General features: G+C 34.0%; 1 non-coding gene across 1 annotated transcript; it reads right to left on the reverse strand.

The window, feature by feature from the left end:
• Nucleotides 1-5,862: 5,862 nt before the first annotated feature.
• Nucleotides 5,863-5,970, reverse strand: LOC148561674 (small nucleolar RNA R71). The gene has a single exon (XR_015888237.1). It is a non-coding gene; the product is annotated as a small nucleolar RNA R71 (small nucleolar RNA).
• Nucleotides 5,971-6,188: the final 218 nt, after the last annotated feature.

Below are 6,188 nucleotides of genomic sequence, written 5' to 3' on the forward strand. Positions count from 1 at the left end.
GCTCAGCTTTTGAGGAGGAAAGTACTTGGCTAAGAAAGCCGTGACCAGCTTATCCCAAGAGTTCAGGCTGTCTTTGGGTTGAGAATCCAACCATAATCTAGCTCTGTCTCTTACAGCAAAAGGGAAAAGCATGAGCCTGTAGACTTCAGGATCTACTCCATTAGTCTTAACAGTATCACATATCTGCAAGAATTCAGTTAAGAACTGAAAAGGATCTTCAGATGGAAGTCCATGAAACTTGCAGTTCTGCTGCATCAGAGAAACTAATTGAGGTTTCAGCTCAAAGTTGTTTGCTCCAATGGCAGGAATGGAGATGCTTCTTCCATGTAAATTGGAATTTGGTGCAGTAAAGTCACCAAGCATCTTCCTTACATTATCATTATTTTCGGCTGCCATCTCCTCTGCCTGTTCGAAAATTTTTGAAAGGTTATCTCTGGATTGTTGTATTTTAGCTTCTTTTAATTTTCTCTTCAGAGTCCTTTCAGGTTCTGGATCTGCTTCCACAAGAATGTTCTTATCCTTGCTCCTGCTCATATGACAAAGAAGAAGGCACAGAAAAATAATAATAATATTGGAGATCCTTTATACCACAGTATAGGGATCCCTGTGTGAGTGGAAGAAAAGGGGGAGATAAAGAATGTAATATAATAGAAGAAACACAACTGTGAGGAGGCTAGAGATGTGAGATGAGATGTTAGGATATGAATGAATAAATAGAATGAGATGGGGGAGGGATAATTTTCGAAAATTACTTTGAAAAAGAGTTAGTGATTTTTGAAAAATGTTAGAAATTTTCGAAAAAATTTTTTTTTTAAATTTAAAAATAAAAATAATTAGTTAATAAAAAAGAAATTTTGAAAAAGGGGGAAGATATTTTCGAAAATGAGAGAGAGAGAGAGAGAGTTAGTTAGGTAGTTTTGAAAAAGTTAAGAAACAAACAAAAAGTTAGTTAGTTAGTTGAAACAATTTTTGAAAAGATAAGAAGTTAGGAAGTTAGAAAAGATATTTTGAAAAGATATTTTTGAAAAAGATAAGATGAGAAGATATTTTTGAAAAGATATGATAGAAATTAGTTTTGAAAAAGATTTGATTTTTAAAATCTCAATTAATGACTTAATTCATAAGAAATCACAAGATATGATTCTAGAACTTAAAGTTTGAATCTTTCTTAACAAGCAAGTAACAAACTTCAAATTTTTGAATCAAAACATTAATTGATTATGTTATTTTCGAAAATATGATATAAAAATACGAAAAAGATTTTTGAAAATTGTTTTTGGAATTTTCGAAAATAACTAAGAATTTTGAAAAAGATTTGATTTTTGAAAAAGATTTTGAAAAAGATAAGATTTTCAAATTGAAAATTTGATTTGACTCATGAGAAACAATTTGATTTTAAAAACTTTTGAAAAAGTCAATCCAAATTTTCGAATTTGATGAGAGAAAAAGGGAAAGATATTTTTTTGATTTTTGAATTTTTATGAAAAACATGAAAAATATGCAATGTATGAAATTTTTAGATCAAAACAATGAATGCATGCAAGAATGCTATGAATGTCAAGATGAACACCAAGAACATTTTGAATGTCATGATGAACATCAAGAACATATTTTTGAAAAATTTTTAATGCAAAGAAAACATGCAAGACACCAAACTTAGAATTCTTTAATGCTTAGGCACTAAGAATTCAAGAATGCATATGATAAACATGAAAAGACACAAAACAAAAAATCATCAAGATCAAACAAGAAGACTTACCAAGAACAACTTGAAGATCATGAAGAACACTATGAATGCATGAATTTTCGAAAAATGCAAGATGCATATGCAAGTGACACCAAACTTATTATATGACTCAAGACTCAAACAAGAAACAGAAAAATATTTTTGATTTTTATGATTTTCTAAATTTTTTTTGGATTTTTTTTTTCTTCGAAAAATTTAATTGAAAAAGAAAAATAAGGATTCCAAAATTTTTAATATGAATTCCAGGAATCTTGCATTCTTAGTCTAAAGCTTCAGTCCAGGAATTAGACATGGCTCACTAGCCAGCCAAGCTTTCAATGAAAGCTCCGGTCCAAAACATTAGACATGGCCAATGGCCAGCCAAGCTTCAGCATGTAATTCAGACATGACACGCCTGACATACCCTACAGTCGTGTAAGAGCTGATGGTTGGAAGCCTCAGTCCAAAGGAATTTAGACATGGCTTTACAGCCAGCCAGGCTTCACATGCTTCATGAAACACTAGAATTCATTCTTAAAAATTTTGAATAAATTTTTGAAAACATTTTTATTTTTTTTGAAAACAGATGAAAAATTTTTTTGAAAATATTTTTTTTTGAAAAATTTTTGAAAACAAAACGAAAAGAAAATTACCTAATCTGAGCAACAAGATGAGCCGTCAGTTGTCCAAACTCAAACAATCCCCGGCAACGGCGCCAAAAACTTGGTGCACGAAATTGTGATCTCCAGGCTCGAACAAATCCTGGTAATGGCTCCAAAGCTTGGTGCTCTGATCTTAATTCATGATTGTCACAACTTCGATACAACTAACCAGCAGGTGCACTGGGTCGTCCAAGTAATACCTTACGTGAGTAAGGGTCGAATCCCACGGAGATTGTTGGTATGAAGCAAGCTATGGTCACCTTGTAAATCTCAGTCAGGCAGATATAAAGTGATAATGGTGTTTTCGAATTTAATATAATAAGATAGGGATAGAAATACTTATGTAAATCATTGGTAGGAATTTCAGATAAGCGAATGGAGATGCTTTTCGTTCCTCTGAACCTCTGCTTTCCTGCTATCTTCATCCAATCAGTCTTACTCCTTTCCATGGCTGGCTTTATATGATACATCACCACTGTCAATGGCTACTTTCGGTCATCTCTCGGGAAAATGATCCAATGCCCTGTCACGGCACGGCTAATCGTCTGGAGGCATCACCTTTGTCAATGGCTTCATCTTATCCTCTCAGTGAATAATATGCTCACGCACCCTGTCACGGCACGGCTATTCATCTGTCGGTTCTCGATCATGCTGGAATAGGATTTACTATCCTTTTGCGTCTGTCACTAACGCCCTGCAATCGCGAGTTCGGAGCTCGTCACAGTCATTCAATCATTGAATCCTACTCGGAATACCACAGACAAGGTTTAGACCTTCCGGATTCTCTTGAATGCCGCCATCATTCTAGCTTACACCACGAAGATTCTGGTTAGGAGATCTAAGAGATATTCATTCTAGCTTAATTCATGTAGAACGGAAGTGTTTGTCAGGCACGCGTTCATAAGGGAGAAGGATGATGAGCGTCACACATAATCATCACCTTCATCACGTTCTTGGGTGCGAATGGATATCTTAGAAGCGAAATAAGAAGAATTGAATAGAAAACAGTAGTACTTTGCATTAATCTTTGAGGAACAGTAGAGCTCCACACCTTAATCTATGGAGTGTAGATACTCTACCGTTAAAAATACATAAGTGAAGGTCCAGGCATGGCTGAGATGGCCAGCCCCCTAAAACGTGATCAAAGGATCATAAGGTAATCCAAAGATCCAAAGATGGTCAAAAATACTAGTAAGAGGTCCTATTTATAATAAACTAGCTACTAGGGTTTACATGAGTAAGTATTTGATGTATAAATCCACTTACGGGGCCCACTTGGTGTGTGTTTGGGCTGAGCTTAAGTGTTGCACGTGCAGAGGCCAATTGTGGAGTTGAACGCCAGTTTTTGTGCCAGTTTGGGCGTTCAACTCTGGTTTTGGATCCTTTTCTGGCACTGGACGCCAGATTTGGGCAGAAGGCTGGCGTTGAACGCCAGTTTACATCATCTATTCTTGGCCAAAGTATGGACTATTATATATTGCTGGAAAGCCCTGGATGTCTACTTTCCAACGAATTTGGAAGCGCGCCATTTCGAGTTCTGTAGCTCCAGAAAATCCACTTTGAGTGCAGGGAGGTCAGAATCCAACAGCATCAACAGTCCTTTTTCAACCTCTGAATCTGATTTCTGCTCAAGTCCCTCAATTTCAGCCAGAAAATACCTGAAATCACAGAAAAACACACAAACTCATAGTAAAGTCCAGAAATGTGAATTTAACACAAAATCTATTAAAAACATCCCTAAAAGTAACTAGATCCTACTAAAAACATACTAAAAACAATGCCAAAAAGCGTATAAATTATCCGCTCATCATTCATCTTGATCTCCAAAGTGTTCTTGGTGTTCATCTTGACATTCAAAGTGTTCTTGCATGCATCATGTGTTTTGATCTTGAATTTTTATGTTTTGCATCATTTTTATATTTTTCTCTCTCCTCATTAAAAAATTCAAAAATAAAAAAATATCTTTCCCTTTTTCTTCTCATAAATTTCGAATATTTGAGTTGACTTTTTCAAAAAAATTTCAAAATTTAGTTGTTTCTTATGAGTCAAATCAAATTTTCAATTTAAAAATTCTATCTTTTTCAAATCTTTTTTTTTAAAAAATCAAATCTTTTTCATTTTTTCTTTCATATTTTTGAAAATTCAAATTGATTTTCAAAAATCTTTTTCTTATTTTATTCCATATTTTTCAAAATCTTTACTAATAATTAATGTGATTGATTCAAAAAATTTTTGAGTTTGTTACTTGTCTATTAAGAAAGGTTCAATCTTTAAATTTTAGAATCATATCTTTTAGTTTCTTGTTAGTCAAGTAATCAATTTCAATTTTCAAAATAAAATCTTTTTAATTTCCAATTCAAATCTTTTTCAAAATGATTTTCAATCATTTCTTTTTCAATTTCAATCATATCTTTTTCAAAATCAATTTCAAAATCTTTTCTAACTTCTCACCCTTTCAAATTTGATTTTCAAATCTTTTTCAATTAACTACTTGACTTTTTGGTTTATTTTTAAGAGTTTTCTATTTCAATCATATCTTTTTCAAAACCACCTAACTAATTTTCTCTCTCTAATTTTTCAAAGCTCCTATACACTTTTTCAAATTTTTTTTAATTAACTAATTGCTTTAAATTTTAATTTTATTTTTATTTTTCTTTTTTATTTTCGAATTCTAACTAGATTTTAAAATGAAAACAAAAATATTTTTCCTTTTAGTTTAAATTCGAATTTTCACCCCCCTCTCTCATCTCCTTCTATTTATTTATTTATCTACTAACACTTTTCTTCTACTCATAATTCGAACCCCATCTTCTTCTCTGTGTTCGAGTTTTTCTCTTCTCCTCCTTCTATTCTTCTCTTCTTATACTCACATAAGGAATCTCTATACTGTGACATAGAGGATTTCATATTTTCTTTTCTGTTCTCTTCTTTTCATATGAGCAGGAACAAGGATAAGAAATCCTTGTTGAAGATGACCCTGAACCTAAAAGGACTCTGAAGAGGAAGCTAAGGGAAGCTAAAGTGCAACTCTCTGGAGAAAACCTGACAGAAATTTTCGAAAAAGAAGGAGACATGGCTGAAAATAATAACAATGATGGAGATTCAAGGAAGATGCTTGGTGACTTTATTGCACCATCTTCCAACTTCTATGGAAGAAGCATCTCACTTTCTGCGATTGGAGCAAACAATTTTGAGCTTAAGCCTTAATTAGTTTCTCTAATGCAGCAGAATTGCAAGTTCCATGGGCTTCCAATGGAAGATCCTCATCAGTTTTTAGCTGAATTCTTGCAAATCTGTGACACTGTCAAGACCAATGGAGTTGATCCCAAGGTCTACAGGCTTATGCTTTTCCCTTTTGCTGTAAGAGACAGAGCTAGAACATGGTTGGATTCACAACCTAAGGATAGCCTGAACTCTTGGAATAAGCTGGTCAGTGCTTTCCTGGCCAAATTCTTTCCTTCTCAAAAGATGAGCAAGCTTAGAGTGGAAATCCAAACCTTCAGACAGAAGGAAGGAGAATCCCTCTATGAAGCTTGGGAAAGATATAAGCAACTGATCAAAAGGTGTCCTACTGACATGCTTCCAGAATGGAGCATCATAAGTATATTCTATGATGGTCTATCTGAGTTGTCAAAAATGTCATTCGACCATTCTGCAGGAGGATCTCTTCACGTGAAAACCGCTGTAGAAGCTCAGGAACTCGTTGAAATTGTTGCAAATAACCAGTTCATGTACACCTCTGAGAGGAATCCTGTGAACAATGGGACGCCTCTGAAGAAGGGAGTTCTTGAAATTGATAC

This window comes from Arachis ipaensis, chromosome B6, assembly GCF_059453495.1.
Source record: "Arachis ipaensis isolate K30076 ecotype BB chromosome B6, ASM5945349v1, whole genome shotgun sequence".
NCBI lineage: Eukaryota > Viridiplantae > Streptophyta > Magnoliopsida > Fabales > Fabaceae > Arachis > Arachis ipaensis.